The sequence below is a fragment of the Psammomys obesus genome, unplaced genomic scaffold, assembly GCF_907164565.1.
Source record: "Psammomys obesus unplaced genomic scaffold, mPsaObe1.curated_primary_1811, whole genome shotgun sequence".
NCBI lineage: Eukaryota > Metazoa > Chordata > Mammalia > Rodentia > Muridae > Psammomys > Psammomys obesus.
Genome location: NW_026590767.1, coordinates 88,264 through 108,244, shown reverse-complemented (window position 1 = coordinate 108,244; position 19,981 = coordinate 88,264).

Below are 19,981 nucleotides of genomic sequence, written 5' to 3'. Positions count from 1 at the left end.
GGCACAGAGCTTTTCAAACTCCCTTGTGGACGGCTGTGAAAACAATGTGAAGCCCTGCTGCCTGTGAGAAGCTTTCTCCCTGGAGGCACTGGGAAGAGGATTTGATTGGAACCACTTAATCTCCTCAGGTAGAACCAGAGGCTGCATTAAAGCCATGGCTGCTAAGCCCTTTCTGTAGCCTTCTTGCCTGAGCCCTCTGCCTATGGCAGCTGACCCTGCGTTTGAACGTGATCTAATGTCACGTACACGGATGGGTCACCTCCAACTAGGGGTAGACCTGTTGTCTCTGAGAAGAGAACCCTGTTAGCTGCCCTCGCTTACAGGGCTAAAGAATCAGCCCCAGGGAAATGTGGAGGAGGCCACTGTCCATGGGCTTTGGACATTGCCATATGTCCTGTCCCATCCCATCCTGAACCTGCTCTAACCCTCACCTTCCACGGCTCAGAAAGGATTTGAACCGAGGGATTACTCTTGGCTGAGATCTGACTGGAGAGAGTGGTCTGTCTGGTCCCCTCCCCCACGGCCTAGGGGGTCCCTTGGATGTGACCTCCTCCCTTGGGGCTCTGCAAGTGTGGAGACCGAGACACTGTGAAGTATGTCAGCAGAGGTGAGGGAGAAGCCTAGGGGGACCAGGCTAGAGATGGACGGGAAGAAAAGACTAGCATGTGCCAACATCTGGGAGGACTTCCAGGAAGATGGTGTCAGAGACAAAGCAGAACCTAGCCCTAGGCTTCTCGCTTTTGTCCTTTTTTTCTGTGACACCCGCTCTATGACCCTGAGCTTCAACGTGCCAACTGGGAGCATGGCCATTGCAATGCTTAGGCATGACGCTGGTGTCCAGTCATTCATGATGTAGGCACCACAGGCCTTGGGATGTGTAGAGGAGATGATTAGGGTAGCAGTATGCTTGTATACCAGAGTTCAGAGGATCCTGAAGCATGCTGGTAAAGAGACGGATCTTGAGTGAGTGAATGCTCGGGTGATGGCTGAGAGAGTGAATGCGGAAGGCTGAGACCTTCCCCCATCTCCGTGTCCTGGGCACAACATTGTGTTCCAGAGTCCTGCCTGAGGTGTCACAGGGCCTTCAGTGATTAACATTTGGGAATTTTGGGAATTGAGGCAGGCTGAGAAAAACAACAGGGGGCCAGAGAGGGAGGCAGGGGTCTATCCTGGGCTATGGCCACCAGCTGGGGCTTCACAAAGCACTCAGTCCGGGTAGCATGTGTGGATGGCCCCCACACCCACAGTCTCTGCTGACCATTACACACCCAGCCTTGGTGACACAGAGAGATGAACCCAAACCCAAGGGCAGCTGGCTGCCCAGTCCCAGCTCAGCCCCTGTCCATCCAGCCAAGGCCTACAGTCTAGCATTTGCCCTTGAGGTGGCGAAACTCAGCTCCTCTAGAACTGCTTCCCAAGGAGAAGGAGAAAGCACAGGATACCAAACAGGGCCAGCCTTCTGCCCTACGGAGCACACCAGAAATGGTCACATTAGATCATTTCCATCCTAGCTGTGTGGCCTTTACTGTAACAGTGAAAGGGAAATTGATCAATGATCAGTTTGGAAGGGAGTCCCGAGCAGTATAATGTGAGCGCTGGGCCTCCAGAGAGCCAGAGGATTTACAGGATAAAGAGGGGGTGCTCAGTGAAGGCCTGAGGCTGCTCAGTGAGACCAATCTAGACACTGCAGACATCGTAAAAGGATGGACAGGGGCAGAGTCACCAGCCTGTAAGGGACATCCTAAGGCAATGCCCTCCGCCACTCTCTGAGCCATTTGAAAATACACACGTCCTGCAGGTAGGGTGGGGCACTCAGAGACAGCTCTCCAAGGAAGGCCCGTTGGGACTCACTCTTCAACTCACCTTGTCAGGGATGGAAAAACTGAGAGAGTAGATTCCTAGTGTCCCAACTTTGGCTTGTAGTAGAGGTAAGGGGCATCTGAGTAGGCTGTGGACCTGAGCCTCATGAGCTTTGGTCCAGTTCCATGGGAAAGAAACAGCTTTGACATCTTGAGATCCATTCAAAACCAGCTTGTCTGCATTTTATATGTCCAGATAAGATTTCACTGTGTAGCTTTGGCTGTCCTGGAACTCTCTATGTAGGCTGCTCTGGCCTTGAACTCACAGAGCTCTGCCTGCCTCTGCCTCCTAAGTGCTGGGATTAAAGGTGTGAGTCACCAGCACCCAGCCTTAGAATTCTCTCTCAGAAGGCCTCTCATTAATTCCTACCAACCATTTAACCTTGGATTTGACATCATATCCCCCAAGAAGTTTTCATATGCCCCACAATTCTTGCTGCCTTCAAAACCAAGATATGAACCTTTTGGGAGCTGTTCCTCAATTACCCTTCAAGATCTGCTTCCTGTTTCTGGCTTTTCTTGGAATGTCCTGGCCATTTTCTGGGTGGGCTCAGGACTTCCAGCTACTGGGCCTTTGCTTGTTCCCATGGACAGAACCTCTCTCATCCATCGTGGTATCCTTGATCCAAAAGAGGCTTCAAGACCCACTTCCTCCCCCCCCAAAGAAACCCCCACAAACTCTGAGAAGCTATGGCCTTCCACCTAACAGCCTTCCTCATGGCTGCTATGTAATGAACACTTTACTGCATGCAAGACGGAGGCGCTGTCCAGAGCGTGATCTTGTCTAACCCTCTCGAGGCAAGTTTCCCTGTTGCTGTCTCTAATTTTCAGGTGTAGAAATAGCTCAAAAGTTAAGTGACTTGCTCAAGGTCACATAACTGAGATTTAAACATTTTTAGTGCTGGAGAGATGACTCGGCGGTTAAGAGCACGGACAGCATTTCTAAGGGACCAGAGTTCAATTCCCAGCACCCATATAGCAACTCACAACTGTCTATAACTCCTGTTCCAAGGGATCTGACACACATGCAGTCAAAACACGAACACACATAAAATAAAAATAAAATAAATTAAAAAAAAATGAATGTTAAACCCTGGCAAATTAGCCAGAGGGTCCCATCCTTTAGCAGCGGCACGGCACCAAGGATGTCAAAGCTCTTCCTAGGTGGCATGCAAGAACGGGACTTGGGTCTTGAAGAGTAAGCCCTGCTAGCAGACCCAGGGGGCCGAGAAAGGCAGTGCAGTTGATCATAACGTTTTGACGAATGCTGCTTGTATGGTGCTGTCACGTGTAGTGTGTGCACGAAAATTCACATGCTCACACAAACAGACGCTCACATAGGCACAGAAGCTAATGGCCAACATGTGTTTTGCTTCAACATTCGGGAGCGCCCCCCTGCGGAGCTGAGCACTGTAAGCGAAGCAGTGGTTCTGCCAGTGGACAAAAGGTCAGCCCGGGACGCGTCTGCTTTATCTCCAGATGCAAGCACTTAGGTCTTAATGATGTGTATATTTTCATATGTGGGCAGCTGACATTCCCCATGTAAACGCTTTGCAATTTCCCAATATGTAGAGTCAGCTCTTAGGAAAAGTGGAGCACCAGAGGCAAGGCTCTGGAAGAGGGGGATCCCCAGGGTTTCCCTTTCTTCTAAACAAAAGGACTTCCTTGTCCTGTTGGACCAGGATGATGGCAGCTGTTTCTTGGGGACCCTCATTTCTCCTTGGAGAGAAAAACATGGGATGGACACTCCCATGACTATATCCTGGCTTCCCCTTGACCCTTCATGAGGGGATTTCACCGGACATTAGGATTGGGGTAGGAGCGGCAGGCAATCGGGTACCCAGCAGAAGCCAGGACTGAGTATGGCTATGAGAGTTAGGGAGAAGGGCTGGCCTGACAGTTGTTGGCCCTAAGCCAAGGCCTTCTATGTGGGTTCTTCTATCCATTTATACTTCTGCTGCTCTATGGAAGGATGCTGTGATGTGGGGTTCATGGATTCTAGGCCATAGATGCGTATGGTGAGCCTTAGAGAGTTGGGAGAAAGCAGCTTGGTGTTTCATTTCTGTCTCCCAAAATGGAGTTTTCTATAAGAGACCAAATATTCAGGAAGTGGTGGACGTGACACTTGAGTTCAGGGCCACTTTCATTCCAAACCTGCAGTCTCTCCACTCTGCCTCTAAGATGAATAGCAAACAGGAATTCCTCAATATGCTTGTTGAATAAGTGTGTGTGCACATATGTGTTTGCTTACTGTGGAGAATGCTTGCCTAGCAACCACAAGGTCCTGTTTGACATGCCTGACTCCACATCTTTTTTAAAAGAATTTCCTGTTTAGACACTAGCTCTGTCTTTGTGGAGTCATCTGCTCTACCTCTGCCTCAGCGACAAACTGGGTCAGCTTTCTTAGTCAGAACTAGACGGAAAGTCGGGGTAAGTTTCAGGCACTTGCGGCTGAAGGCTAGAGAGGTCAGAGCTGCACTTCAGAGATGTTTCTTGGGCTCAGACAGTCCCCAGCCCAGGACCTGCTGTGTCTCTGTGGTTTCATTTCATATGGGACATTCCTGTCCTCGGCTTTCTAATAAACTTTTGAGTGACTGGCTGGACACCCTGCCACTTGCTGGGACCTGGAGACTGGGTGGGGAGGGCAGGAGGGGAACACGAGGGCTTGCTCTAGACTCGACTCCTGGCTCAGAGTTAGACATGCTCTCCAACCACAAACAGAAGACAGAGGGAAAGTCAGTGGACAGTAGCCCGCAGAGAGCATTTCCTTGCTCTGGGGCTGATTTAAGGCCTGGCTGACAGGAATAAAACGCACCATCCTCCCACCATCCTTTTAAATCAAAATCTCAGAGCTGAGTGTTAGAGCTGCTGCTGCCTGGCTCTCAAATCTGTCTGGGGCAGTTCCTCTTGGTCTGTGGCCAGGAAGGAGACACAACCCACAAACCCCAGACAAGAACAGATCAAAGAAGAAAGGAAGGTTTTGTTTCTGGGTGGCTGGTGAGAAATAAATTGGTCTAGCTCACAAGCAAAGTGTCCTCTGCACTGGGTAGAAGGCTGATATTTGGTGGCTGGTAGCAGGATCACCCTTCTTCTTATTCAGGGTCCTCGAGGTCAGCCCAGCAGGTGGGCTGCAAGGCCTGAGCTCTTAAATGAACCATCATCTTCCTAACATCCATAAAGTGCTCTTTTTGTTCCTTCCTTCCGTCCCTTTTAATTTTCTGTGTATGAATGTTTTGCCAGTGTGTATATGTGTGTACCAGGCACATGTTTGGTATCCTTGGGGGTCACAAGAGGGCATTGGATCTCCCTGGAACTGGAGTTAGGTAGTGAGCCATCATGTTGGCGCTGGGAAGCAAACTTGGGTCCTCCACAAGAGCAGCAAGTGCTAGTAAAAGCTGAGCCATCTCTCTAGCCCCAAGAGGCAGGATCTTGCTGTGTATAGCTCTGGCTGACTCCACACTAATCATATTCCTACTGCTTCAGCCTCCGGAGTGCTAAAGTGGGCACCACCATGCTGGCTGCTACTCATTTTCTTAAAGAGGATACTTCCCACCTCCATTAAGCTTTAGGCCTCACAACACCTGGACTTGCCCTTGCCTCTAACACAAACTTTTCACCCTCAGTCTCGCAGGCCCTTTCCAGAGGCCAATCCAGGGCCTGGCTCATGCCTCAGCAGCCTCCAAGCCTTTAGGATGATGTGCCCAACCTGCCATCTTCCTCTTTGCTTTAGGAAGATCTCAAAGGCCCAGAGTCTGAGTTCTGGGAGTCTTGGGTGTTTGAGCAACCGAAACCACCACTTTGCATCTAAATGTTGTTGGCTTTTTCTCCAACAAAGACTTGAATATATAGGCAGTAGTGATGAAAGGGAGAATCGGTCTCCTAAGATGCATGTAATTCACCCCCTTAGATGTCATGTCTGTGCCCAAGGCCCATGGGCGGGGGTTGGCGGGTGATGCATAGGAAACACCCTGACTCTGTGTTTGGAACTAACTACAACTTGTATGAGCCCCACATTTCCATCACAGTGAAGGCAGTCTGGTAATGGACTCTGAGTGGGGACCTCCCGCACCTTCCAGCTGGTGGCCCTGAGGACAGGTAAGGATTCTGTTAGGCCAAGAGTAAGCAGAGGTAGGAAACACTGTGTCATCAGTCAACTGGTGTCTGATCCAAGTTTGTCTCACGGCTCTAGGTCGTCTAAGCATCCAGCCTGCCTCCAAGTCACAGGCCTCTGCCCAGGAACTTAGCTCAACACAGCTGGATAATTAGGACTGTGAGTAGCCAACTGTGGGCAGCCTCTTGGTCCCCAGGGAGAGCTGCTTTCATCAATCACAGGTGGCTCCACGATGAGGCAAGGCCTGAGCATGGCTGAAGGTGAGGGGGTTGGCTAGGCAGTGAGGAGGTCCCTCCATCTTTTCACTTCTGGCATCTGTGCTCTGAGAAGTCTTCCAAGAAAAGTGAGGTCCTGGAAAAGTGGACTTTCTCCTTAGAGTGAATCTGTACACTGTCAATCCTGGCTATGCCAGGGAGCTGGTTCAGGGGTCAGTTTTGTTGGTGGTCAGGTTCTGAGTGGACTATGTAGTAGAGGAAAGACAACAGGCTCCAGACTTGGACAGACTGGAAGCTCATCTCAGTCCCACTCTCATAAACGTGACACTTCCAAGTGTGCAGTTCACTGGTAGGGAGTTCACACTTGCAAGCGTCTTTTCCTGAAGGTTTTCATCATCCTAAACAGAAGCCGTGTACATCAAATGCTCACTGTGTATTCCAGCCCCCAGAGAGCTCCAGTCTGGGTTATGTAAGTTTGTCTGTCCTGGCCTGACAAGGTGGCTCAACAGGTAAGGGCACCTGCCACCAATTCTGGCAAGTTAGGTTCAGTCCTTGGGACCTACACAGTGAAAGTCATGATCTGAATCCCACAGATTGTCCTCCCGCTTCTCTACATATACTCTGGCCACAGATATATGTAAGCATGTATACACAACACAGCACAGACACACACATACACACACAGAGTTACTTTTTAAATTACCTTTCAATATCTCGGAATTCCATATAAATGAACTCATACAGTATATATGGCTTATTTTACTTTTCTTTTCTTTAGCACAGTGTTCTTAAGCTTCATCCGTGTTGTAACATGTGTCAGAACTTGGTGGAATTAAGCACACTATTGGATGTATATGCTGTGTTCTGCCTATTCATTCATCTGTTGATGGATACTTCCTATACAGCAGAAGAGAAGGAAGGTGTGAAGGTGAAGTAGTTTCCCTAATCACATTCTCCTCGGCATCTCCAGACCTTCTTTTGAACACCCATTGCTCACAGGCCTGCCTCATGTGTCAATCCTGTTCCTCTTCCCAGCAGGTCAGGATGTGGTAACAGTGCAGGAAAACTACATCAGATCTTTTCTCACCTCACCTGTGCTTTGTGAACTGCCCTGTCCTGAACATGAACCACATTGCACTTCAAATGAATATCCATTTCCTGTCAAGTGCCAGCTGACAACCTCTACCACCTTGCAGGTGGGCGGGCCCCAACCCGGCTTCCTTTCTGCTCCCCAGATAGCATGCATGAGGGATATTCCCAGAAGCCCTGGGTCAGATGGATCTGCCCTGCTGCTAAACATGTGCCTGCCTGTTACATGTTCCTCATTTGAACAGCCTACCCAGGCCTAGGTCAGGAATTCACTGTGCCATCTTGGCACAGCGTATGGGATGGGCTCAGTGGAGGAATAACAGACCCTGATCCATCCTAGGGGATAGACCAAAACTACCAGGAATGACCCAATAATGACCTTTAAACTTTAGCCTGTGAGTCATGTCCTAAAGCTGGTGCTAAGTAGAAAGAGCCCCTGATCTCCCAGAGGAGGTGAGAAGTCCCAGGGTCAGAGTTCTGCAGCAGAGGGCTCTGCCAGTGCCGTCTCCTGCCTGCCCCACATGTCTCTTTTCTGAGTTGCAAATGGCCAGAGGCTAATCAGAGTCACCTGCTGTGAAGCAGCCTCATGTCCTTGTAAACATTCCTGTAAAATTTCTGTGCTTTTTAAAGAAACCAAAAATTCTCTCTACAGACCTTTGCCTTTACACAAGAGCCTTTGCCTGTCCCTGTCACTCTGGGTTCTGAACAAAGAGAAGCTCAGATGAGATGATCTCAGACAAAACTTTTCTTTCTTAGTTCCTGGGACAAGGGCCAGCTGACAGCTAGACTATGGACTGAGTGGAATGCAACTGGGCCCAGGACACAGGAACCAGGGACATGCTTCTCTGGAACGCCATGTAGCCTGTGCAAGCGTGTATGTGTGGATTTCAAAATCAGCCTTGTAATGCCAGGTTCATGAGACCCTCAGAGACCACCAGGAGATGACTCGATGCAATAGCAAGAGAGCTTTATTATGAGAGCGATCAAACTCGGGGCCCAAGTCTCACTGACGCAGCAGTAGAGAAGTGGGACCTCAAGCTCTGAGTGAACAGATTTTTAAAGGGAAAGTCTGTGAGCAGAGGGTTTCTGTAATGAGCCTGTAAGACAGCAAAGCTGTCAGGAGCAAAGTTAAGAGACATTTTTGGTGACAGTGACTGGGCAACGCCCCTGAGACATTGAGAGCTTGTAAGACAGCAGAGCTGTCAAGGATAGATAAGAAGATATTCATAGTAATAGTAACTAAGAACGCTCTTAAGGCAGCTGACGTGTGTGCGTGCGTATGAAAGAATGATAAGTTAAAGCTATGCCCTGAAAAATGTATAAAAACTGGAGCCAGAGCCCACTTGGGTGCGGCAGGCCAGACTCTTTGGTGAGTAGGCTGAGAGACTGCCACTAACCAGCCAATTCCCGAATGGCTGTTTGAAAAGCCCAGACCACCTTAACAAACCGGATCTGAAAGGACCACTTTATCAGACCGGCCCTGGAAACCGCAGCTTCCTTTGCATCCGAGGCCCATCAAGTCATCAGAAGATGCGTCTGTGGTCCGGCTGGAACTTCGAAGTTCTGGGACCTAGAAGACACCCGACACCGGAGGCAAAGTGTCCGAGCCCGCACCTGTGGCCAGGTTGTATTCCCCATAAGATGTATAATGTGCTATGAAACTCTTAGATATCTGTGTGATTTGTGTGATTAAAGCAGCATTCAAAATCATTCTGACATTGGCTTTTATCAATACCTTGCTGCCCTTTGTGGCGTCTCGGTTAGAGTCCTCCGGCATAATTAAGCGCTCGTTGACAGTTTCCATGGCAGCAATCAGGGGGGCACAAGTCTACAGAATTGGGTGAAGTTTAGCAGGGCGGGGTGACCTTTTCTGAGGCACACAATCACAATGGCTAAGGCATATAATCACAATGGCTATTTTTCTAAACCATATCTGAAACATTGGGGAGAATTTTCCCACCCGATTTCCAACTGATTCCCATTGATTATTGCCAGGGAGATTGTCTCTATTTTCTACCAAGCATTTATTCTGTATTATTTCCTGGATGCTGTTGCTAGGAGAGTTAACTTTGTTTTCTGCCAGGTGTGCATTCTGTGATATTTCCTGCTACCAGAATTCAATTCCTAGTCAAGATCTTTATTTCAAAATGGACTTATGTTCAGGCTAACTTAAACTCTTCAGCCTCAGTGCTGACTGTATGACTCACTTGTGGAAGTTACGGTAGAGAACATGGCAATTGATCACTTGCTAATTGCCCTGGTCAATGCAGTCTTTAAAAAGTACCATTATTTGTGTGTACATGCTTGTGCTCGTGTTCAGGTTGTGTGTGCGGACGGACGAATGTGAAGGTAAACAGCAATTTTGGAGAATCGATTCTCTTCTTCCATAGTGGCGTCTGGGGATGGAACTCAGGTCATTAGGCTTAGGAACAAATACCTTTACGTTCTGAGACATCTCACCAGCCCCTGCCTTAAGATTCCTTTATGCCTGGTGCTGCAGTGGTGCACACCTGTAATTCCAGGACTCTAGGAGGCAGAGGCAGGCAGATCTCTGTGAGTTTGAGGCCAGCCTGGTCTCCAAAGTGAGTCCAGGGCAGCCGAGGCTACACAGAGAAATTCAGTCTCAAAAAACCAAAAACACAACACAACAAAACAAAGCAAAAAACCAAACCAAACCAAAACCCAAACCCAAAATCCAAACCAAACCAAAACATAAAAACAAAAAAACAATTTCTTCATGAGAGAAGGACCTCCCTCCAATCCACTGACTCCAGAGAAAGCCTTTTCTCACTGTCTCAGCACATAGGCTTGGCTGGCATCATTTACAACACACAGATTCTAGGATAGTGATGTAATCAGAAAATATAAATGGGACACCTAGGAGACAGGATACTTGTCCACTAGATAAACCCATATTAGAAGAGGTACTGTTTCCAGGTGACCTTGAGTCCAGGGCCAGGCTTTGCCAACTGTCCTGTAGGTCTCTGAAGTACCACCCTCAGGCTGGGGACATGGCTCAGGTTAGGTGAAGTGCTTTGTTATCAAGCACAGAGCTCTGGGTTCGATTGACAGCACCACATTAAACCAGGTTACGGGGTGCACACCTGTAATCCCAGCACTTGGGAGATAGAGGAGGGAAGATCAGAAACTCAGGGTCATCCTTGGCTACACAATGTGTAGCCTAGGCTACTGAGATCCGGTCCCCAGCCCAAGACAACAAATGTGATTCTTGAGGGAGATCAGAATAGTAATAGAAAGACACAAAGGCAGACTGCTTAGTTCCCTGGTGAGGCAGAAGTGATCATTTTACAACCAAATTTCAGATAGCCAGACATCTCCGGAGACAGTAATCATGTGTTCTCTTCTGAGGCACAGACCTCTGAGCTGCGGCAGTGTGCGGTAGGGATAGCCCTCAGCAGCTCCCTGAACTCCAGCTGCTGTCCTTTACTTCCTTTTGGCATTTTCTTATTGTTCACGGTTGATCTCTCCTTCACCCACAAGGGTAAGCTCCCATGTGGTGAGGAGCTCCACTTGTCCGTTTCACGTGCAGCTGCCAACTGCAGAAGGCAGCCTCGCTCATAAGAGACGCCTGATAAACACACCGCCAAGCAGCTTTGGTTCCGTATCCACCAACTCTCCCTCACCCCCAGAGAAGAGGCTAGAAAAAATTAGGTCTCATCCAGATCAGGGGGTGGGAAGGCAGGAGGATTTCACACAAGTGACAAAGCTAGCGATTAAGGTCCCCAGAGAGACAGCTGAGGGAGAAACTCATCTGTCTTGAAGATGTCCATGGCAAGATTCTCTTGGCCTGTGGGTTGACACTAGTCTGAGCCTCTTTCCACTTCCTGGCCAGATGACCAAACCTTTATTTGACTTCCAAAGATGAGGGTTAGGCTGCTGCCTCTCTCTGTCTCCGAGAGGGCTGCGGAAGCCCCCTGAAGCACAAATGGGGCTGAGTTAGCCCCTTCGTCTGCTGAGCAATACACTAACGTTCCACCCCCAAACCACTGGGGACCATTTGAAAACAGCCAGAGTCAAATTCGGACTGTGGGACTGCAGAGGCCTCCCGGGTCTCCGTCACAGCTCCACCTGGTGGAAGTTCATTGGCGAGGTAGGGATGCCGAGATGGCGCTGGCTAAGCCCCTGAGTTCCCTGGGTGGAACCTAGCTGCATTGCCAAGGATGATGCCATTTCCTCCCTTCTCCCATCCAGTGAGGATGGAAGAAAAAAAGTGATTTCAGACGAGAAGTTACGCTGGCCCTGGGAAACTCAGCAAAGACTTCATGTGTAAAAGAGAAGTCCCAGAGGCTAGCCATGCTGTCAGGTGGCAACCAAGGGGACTCAAAAATTCCCAAGTCCAAACACCAAGGGGACAGGTCAGCTTCTCCAAGCAGCGGCTCTGTCAAGGGGTAAGGAGAGCATTGGACCTGCAAATACAAGAGCCAGCCTCCCGTTTCCTTTCCTAGAGACGACAGCTCTTGGTACTGGCCCAGCAAGAAGGGAGGGATGGCAACACCAGAACGAGAGCGGACATCCCTTGAGCTTTATTTACTTTCTTCTTTTCAAATGCGCTTGAAGCACCTAACAGAACACGGGGCTGGAACGTTCCGCTGGATCCTCAGCCTGACCCTGCTGTGCCTCATCGACTTCCCCGACAGGTCTCACAGCTGTAGCCACCTCGGGAGCAGCCCATGTCCTGTACTTGGTCTCTGGTCCTTGCCACCGATACAGCTGCCTCTCCCTGCTGGGTGAGAGAGCTCCCCCTAGCCCAAGGCTAACTCTTGGTTTTCCATCCCCAAGCCCAAGCCTTCCGGGTGAGCTCCAGATCTGGATGCCATCTCTCCCAGAAACCTTCAAGTGAAGGTCTATCAGGTTTCTCCAGCTGAATGCTGAAGTGGCTCAGTCTATGAAAGGAAACTCCTGACCTTCCCCTGGCATGATCTCCCCACAGCCTTAGCCTTGCTTCGCTCTCCCAGTTGCTTACATCGGAACTGCGAAGCTGTGGCAGCTAATAGTGACAGAATTTGTAAACATGAAGAAGGCAAGCTTTGAATGAGGGGTTATCTAGACTGAGTTAACTAAAATGAGAAGATTTACCCAAATAGGGTGCCACCATTCATGTGCTCCAACAGAAAGAAAGAAAGAAAGAAAGAAAGAAAGAAAGAAAGAAAGAAAGAAAGAAAAAGGGCTGGAGAGATGGCTCAGAAGTTAAAAGCACTGGGTACTCTTCCAGATGACCTGGGTTTGATTCTCAGCTCCTACATGGTGGTTAATAACTATCTGTAACTCCCGTCTCGGGGGATATGATGCCCTCTCCCAGCCTCTGAGCACATCAGGCATGCACACGGTACACAGACATGCATGGAGGCAAAGCACCCATACACAAAACTTGAAAGAAGGGGGGAAAAGAAAGAAAGAAAGAAAGAAAGAAAGAAAGAAAGAAAGAAAGAAAGAAAAGAAAGAAAGAGGGAGGGAGGGAGGGAGGGAGAGAAGAAGGGAAGGAGGGATGGAGGAAGGAAGGAAACAAGCAGGTCATGGGGTTTGATCTTGTTTTGTTTTATCTTTTAGAAGATGGCCTGATTGACCACTCTCTGCTCCCTCCCTGCTGACCAGCTGCCTTGCTTTCCTGCCACCAAGACTTCCCCACCATGCTGGATTCTAGCCTCAAGTTACAAACCAATTAAAAATCCCTACTTCCCTAAGTGGTTCTTGCCAGGTGTCCTGTTGTTCTGAAGCAGTTAACAGGAAAACCACCCCAATAATTCTTTTCCTTTTTCCTTTTCCAGTTTTCCCCCTTTCCTCCCTCTAAACGCTCCGATATGCCCCTCCTTGCTCTCTTTCAGATCATGGCTTCTTTTGCCACGAATTGCTACTGCATGAATATCACGTATATTCCTAAGTACAACCTGCTCAATCTGCACAATGTTATTCGTATGTGTGTTTTCAGGGCTGACCATGTGGTATTGGACAACCAGTTGGTGTGCTCTTCTCTGGAGAAGACCGTCTCTCTGCTTCTCAGCATTCCTTAGCTTCTGTGGCTCTTCGTGTAGAGCTGAGGCCTGGTAGGCTTTCTCCATCTACTTTGACATGTCTGTCCGTGTCGTCCTTGTTTAAGCTCGGGGTGGGAACTCACATTAGTGAGGTTTATGACATTCCTAGGAGACACAGTCACAAAACATACTCCCTGACCTTCACTCCCTCTTTTGCAGTGTTTCCTGAGCCTTAGGTGTGGGAGCGTCTTGTAGCTGAATCCATGGGCACTGGGGGTAGGACCTGGGCTAGTTACGGAAGGTTGCCAGCAGCCCACACCACTTCTGAAAAACCAGTTTATGAGGAAACTCATTCTCTCTGCTTAGGGAGGCTTAGAAAAAGTTACAACTTGCTTATAATTAATTGAAAAGGAATAAATAGTTGTGTTTTGTGTTTTTCCTCCTCCTCTTCCTTTCTCACCTCCTCCTTCTTTTCTTCTCCCAAGTGAGGCAAACCCAGTCTTCAGATGCTTCAAATTATGAAAAGTGTGCATTTCCTAGCCAAACAGGCACAGAAAGTGAGCAGTCTTCCCCAAGGCCAGGAGATGGAGCGCTAGCCAGGGGCTGTTTTGTTCTGTCAAACAGCTCACCCTGTCTTAGGGTTACTACTGCTGTGATGAAAATGATCATGATCAAAAGCAGCTTAGGGAAGACAGCATATTTGGTTTCCATATCCTGAATCACAGTTCATTGAAGGCAGCTGAGGGAGGAGCTCAAACTGGGCAGGAACCAAGATTGGAGAAGTGATGCTGAGGCCGTGGAGGTGGAGGGGTGCTGCCTGCTGGCTTGCTCCTCGTAGCTTACTCAGCCTGCTTCCTTATAGCACCCAGAAACACCAGCCAAGCTGTACAGACAATAGGCTGACCCCTCCCATATTGGCCGCCAGTTAGGAAAATGCCCTACACCTCTGCCTACCTACACCTATGGTCTCACGGAGACATTTTCTCAACTGAGGTTCCCTCCTTTCAGAGGACTCTAGCTTGTGTCAAGTTGACATGAAAATTGGGAGGACATCCTTCCTGTAACCACTGTTCCTCCTCTGAAGAGCAAAGCGCTCATTTGGGAGTGCGACCAGGACTCTTTCTAAAGCTTCTCTGAGCTTTCCCTGGTCAGGGGATGCTTGAGGTTTGACTGAAGCATGCTCCTAGAGATGTTCCCCCAGCCCTAGCCATCTGGCCTTCCATTCCGAAGCTGCCCCCAGCTGAAAGAGCTTGGGAGCAATTTCGAAAGAAGGGAGGGCTGTGTCCTTGGCCGTTATGGAGGAGCAGAGGCAACTGTCTAAAAACAAGGTTGGGGCATCTGTTTTAGCTCAGATGAAAGGCCGTTTGGTCTCTTCCATTTCACCTTCTAGGGAACATCCTCCCCCAAGTCAGGACAAATCCCCATCAAACCTTCTGGGTCTGAGATTCCAGTGCCCTGCAAGCTCTGGGGATGGCTTGTGACACACGCTGAGCCACTCAGGGTTGCCTGTCTTCCAGCCCCAGTGATAGGTTCAAGAATGGGCAAACAACTCGACCCCAGCCAATTAGCCCCTTCAGTCTCCCCATCACCACAATAAGGTCAAGCATGGATATTTGATTCAGCCAGAGCCAAGCTGGAAACCTGTTTCCTGGTCACAGCTCAGGGAGTGGCCTGTGCCTAGTCCTCACCAGTGAGGTCAGGATTGTGACCATAACGTAGTCCTGACGCTGCAGCTAGAGCTTTGTGGAAAGCACACGTCTCTTCCTGGAAAGGACTTCTTAGAAAGCATGCTCATCTCTAGGGCGTAGAGGACTTGGGGCTGATAAGATGTCTTTTCCTCCAGGCAGCTAAGGGCCAGCCTGAGGCCTGGGCATCCATGTCTGACAGGAGCTGCAAGGAATAGACTTACATTGTTCCTTTCCTGAGGAAACGGCTGGAAGGTGGGAGCTATCTTAGTAGGACCCCACAGACTTTAAGTATGGTATGTAGAAATCGCTCCCAACTGTGGCTTTCTCTTTAGCGAATACTTTGATCGACATGGATGACCCACGTGCCAAGCCCACCTCTACTTGGCCCCTTTGTAAGTGCTTCAGTGTCCCAGACCAGCTCTGGACTTGTGGCTTAACTCTGCCCTTCAGTGTGGGCACAGGCTCTACATCTCTAGGCACAGATGGTTCATAAGTAGCTATACCAAGAAGGATTTAGCTTTGGTGTATGCCAGGATTAAAGAGGGTGGGGAGGAGGGCTTCCTGGTTGGAAGGGGCACCGGGGGTGCATGCGGTTGAGCAGACATGATGGTGATAGTTACGAAATGGCATTCATCTGTTGGCACCAGACCCTGCCCATTGCTCACTGCCCCCCCCTTACAGGGAAGAAAAAAAAAACAAAAAACTTTCATACTTTCCTCCAACCAAGCAGCAAATTACCAGAACCAGAGAAATTACCATGAGTCCCACAGTTTTACTCAACTATGGGAGAGAGAACAGTATCTCTTATTTGATTTGAGGGAGATAACCGCTCATTTCTGAGAGCAATTATGAGATTTCATGTCCGGGATTGTGACACCTTAAGGATTCATCTGGCAGGCTTGCTTCCCCTGCAGGTGTTTGCTGTCAATATAGAAACACTGCTGATATAAACACAGGTGCAGTCAACACATGTGACCCTGATCCAAACTCTCAGGTGCTGCCTCAGTGCCTCTTCCAGCCCTACAGAAGATCCCAGGAGAGAAAGCCGCTTACCAGACGGTCAGGAAGGGACAAGAGAACCAGTGATTTTCTTCCAACAGAGGAGACAGTTATCCTTATTTGCAAAAGCCAAGCGTAACACTTGCAGCTTCTTTAGGAATGGATGAGTCATGATGGGAGAACACGGACATGGTCTGGGTGATGGGAGAAAGCTCAAGTCAAAGTTCTCAGCAAGAACCAATGTAAGGGCAGCTACTTTCTGCCCTTCCTGCCGAGTCCGATGACCGCAAAGCTGGAGGCATGAGGAGCTGTGCAGCACGGCGTTGGAGTAGACCCTCTCTGAAGCGTCATAGCGACAGCTGTGCTACTGGCTAGGCTTTCATGGACATGCCCACCCTCTGTTCCCCAGGGTAGCCTGGCAAGCTCAAGAGGGCAGAAGCCTTTTCTCTCTGTCTCTCCACCTGGAGAACCTGGAAAGCCATACACACAGACACATGTGCGCTGCACACACACATACATACACACCACACACTTACATCCTATACACATACACGCCCCACATATATATGCACACGCATACACACACAACCCACATACATGCACACACATACACATATATGCACACACACTAATACACATGTATGTATACCCATATCCTACACATACCCATATGAACACACACCGTGCACATGCACACACACACAGAGGAGGGCCACCTCTTGTACACCCTGAAATCTTGCTTCAATGTAGCAAAGCACCGGAGCATTCCCGTTTTGTTCTTTTGCTTCCTTTAGTCCCCATCAAACTCTCTTCTCAGACTTCTTGCTTCTAGAAGGTCCCTTTAATTTTAATGGGACCTGAATTCAGGGTCCAGTACGTGGCCACGGCAGCGAGCCACAAAGTAGACCTGGAGGAGGGGCTTAAAGAAAGCATCAGGTGCTTTGGGGGTGAGGGCCAGGCATGGAGGTGCCAACAGCGACTCCTGTTAAGCAAGGGAATGGATTTACCCAGTGCTAAGCGTAGCTGCCTGTACCCATGTTCAAGCACATAGCAAGCTTCTTTCCTCTCTGTCTTCGCAGGTCAGCCTGACCTGTGTGTGTGTGTGTGTGTGTGTGTGTGTGTGTGTGTGCGCGCACGCGCGCGTGTGAACTCGCGTGTGTGGGGGAGGCAGGTGTGTATGTGATGTTGAGGGCACCAGCACGCTGGACCCCTGGCACCCGCAGTGCTGGGGCCAGTCTGGAATGGAGGGCACTTGCAGAAAAGGGGGGAAAAAGTTCCAGCGCTTTCTGGAGGCGGGGGTGGGGGTGGGGAGCTGCGGTGGGATGAGGGAGGAGGAGGGGGAGGGTGGGGAGGCATGGGAGGCCCGGCCCCTAGCAGCCTCTCCACACCCTTGACTAGACTCAGAAAGAGGTAAACTTGATGGTCGGCTCACTCAAGCTTGTACCCCAATGGGCTGGCAGTAACTAACAACGAACGGTTCTAGGACCCTAGAGTGAGTGTGAGGCCATCCTGACCTACACAGCAAGCTCTGGGCTTCACAGTGAAGACAGACTTGTGAGGAGCTGGTGGTCCGTATTTGAATGGCGATGAGGGGGACCCATGGACCTAGAACCTTAAACGTACCCGCTTAGAGTGTGGTGATTTAGCGGAGAACAGGAGACCCAGAGAACTGCCAGACTCAGTAGGTCGAATTAAGAGTGCTGAGCTCTGTTACGAATGCAAACAACTGCCGTTTTCTTCAGCACTGCCGACCAAAATAAACTTCAGTCTCTGTAACTTGTATGTGTGTATTTTTATTTCTTTAAGCTAAAGGATTTTCCTGAGTTTAAAATCAAATGCATTCCAGGTATAGTGTTGCATGCCTGTAATCCCAGCACTAGGGAGGCAGAGGCAGGTTCAAGGCCAGTGGTCTACATGGTGAGACCCTGTCTCAAAAAAAAAAATTAAATTAAATGTGTTTATGGAATCTTCACATCATAGTCTATTATGAAATACTGGCCAGTTTTCCACTTCTTGAAACACTTTTGGGCTGCACAAGCTAGTAATTTCCTTTTAGCCGCAGTGAAGATCTGAATAGTGCAACAGACAAGAGCAATGGAGGTCTAGCCACCAGCATTAAGGACATGACCATTATGACACTCTTCATTGATAGATACCAAAATGGCATATTACCTGTATTCTTGAAAAGCATTTAGTTAAGCCAAATATCATACCGTTAAGCCATTTTCTAGGTGCTATTGAGCAATAATAACAGTTTAGGGCAGGAAAAATGGCCTTGATGATAAAGACCCTCTCCCTCTCCTGTAAATAAATAACAAAGATATAAGTGTGTGTAGGTATATGTGAGAACAAAACACAGGAGAGCACACAGGTGTGCTTCTTCCAGAATGAAAATAAACCAATTATGATGGAGGAACACCCTTTCCTTCAAGGTCAGTGATATTTTTAAATATCAGATATTATGACGGTGTTTAAATTTTACCATTCTTATTATTATGTTTGTTTGTTTTTTGAGACAGAGGTTCACTCTGTAGACCAAGCTTGCAGATAAACCACAGAAAGTACTCCGTGTAAAGAAAAACTAGGGAATCCAAAAAAGAAAGAGATGCGTGAAGGAAACAACAGGGCTTGCTGTGCTCGGTCACTCCTCCACTGGAGTTGAGGGGAGCTCTTGCCACCTCGTGTTCATCTTAGGCAACAACTACTAATTAGGTTTTGAATTCCTGGCCAATGCCTAGAGCAATTAAAAACAAGGAAATCATGAAATTTGCATGCAAATGGATGGAACTAGAAAAGATCATCCTGAGTGAGGTATCCCAGAAGCAGAAAGACACACATGGTGTATACTCACTTATAAGTGGATATTGGACATATAATATAGGATAAACCTATACCTAAGGAAGCTAAGGAAGATGGAGAACCCTGGGTAAGATGTTCAATCCTCATTCAGAAAGGCAAATGGGATGGACATTGGAAGAGGGAGAAAACAGGGAAGAGGACAGGAGCCTACCACAGAGGGCCTCTGAAAGACTCTACCCAGCAGATGCTGAAGCTCATAGCCAAACTTTGGGCAGAGTGCAGGGAATGTTATGAAAGAAGGGGGAGATAGAAAGACCTGGAGGGGATGGGAGTTCCAGCAGGAGATCAGAGGTCTTTTCTAAGACCTCTGAAAAGCCCAGGGGTCTTTTCTGAGACTGAAATGCCAACAAAGGACAATTCATGGATATAACCTAGAACCCAAGAGGGTTCCCTAGTAAGGAAAACAGGAGCTGTTTCTGACATGAACTCAGTGGCTGCCTTTTTGATCACCTTCCCCTGAGGGGGAGCAGCCACAGAGGAAGATAATGCAGCCAGTCCTGATGAGACCTGATAGGCTAGGGTCAGATGGAAGGGGAGGAGGACCTCCCCTATCAGTGGACTGGGAGAGAGAAATGGGAGAAGAGGAAGGGAGGGTGAGATTGGGAGGGATGAGGGAGGGTGCTACAGCTGGGATATTGTATGTAATAAATAAAAAAAAATAAATAAAAGGAAAAAAGAATACATAGGGAGCCCCTCTCTCAGAAAAATGAATGCATAATGAGGCAATACGTAAACACATGCAAAACTGAAAACAAACAAACAAACATGGAGTAGAGGGGTGGGGCGGGGCGGGGCATGGAGTAGGAAAGGGGCCGAGGGGGTGGTAGGTAAGAAGTAGAACAAGATTTATTCAACATGGCCAGGATGGGAAGAGGGCCAGAGAGATCCTATCAGGCCTGTCTCCCTTTCCTCCCTCTCACCATAAAAAAGGAACGGGCAAAAGAGCTACTATTGATTATTAGTGATAGACAATAATAATATAGTAATATAATATTAATAAACTTAAAATCACCTTGAGGTTCTCACTGCTTTCAAGGCAGCACTCAGGAGGGAGTCCTAGGCCAGGCAGTGAGATGATTTGTCTGCAGACCTGAGTGTAAAGATGGTAGGACAATCCATAGGGCTTGCCGGCTTCCAGATAAAATCTACTCAAATTAAATTACGAAGTAAA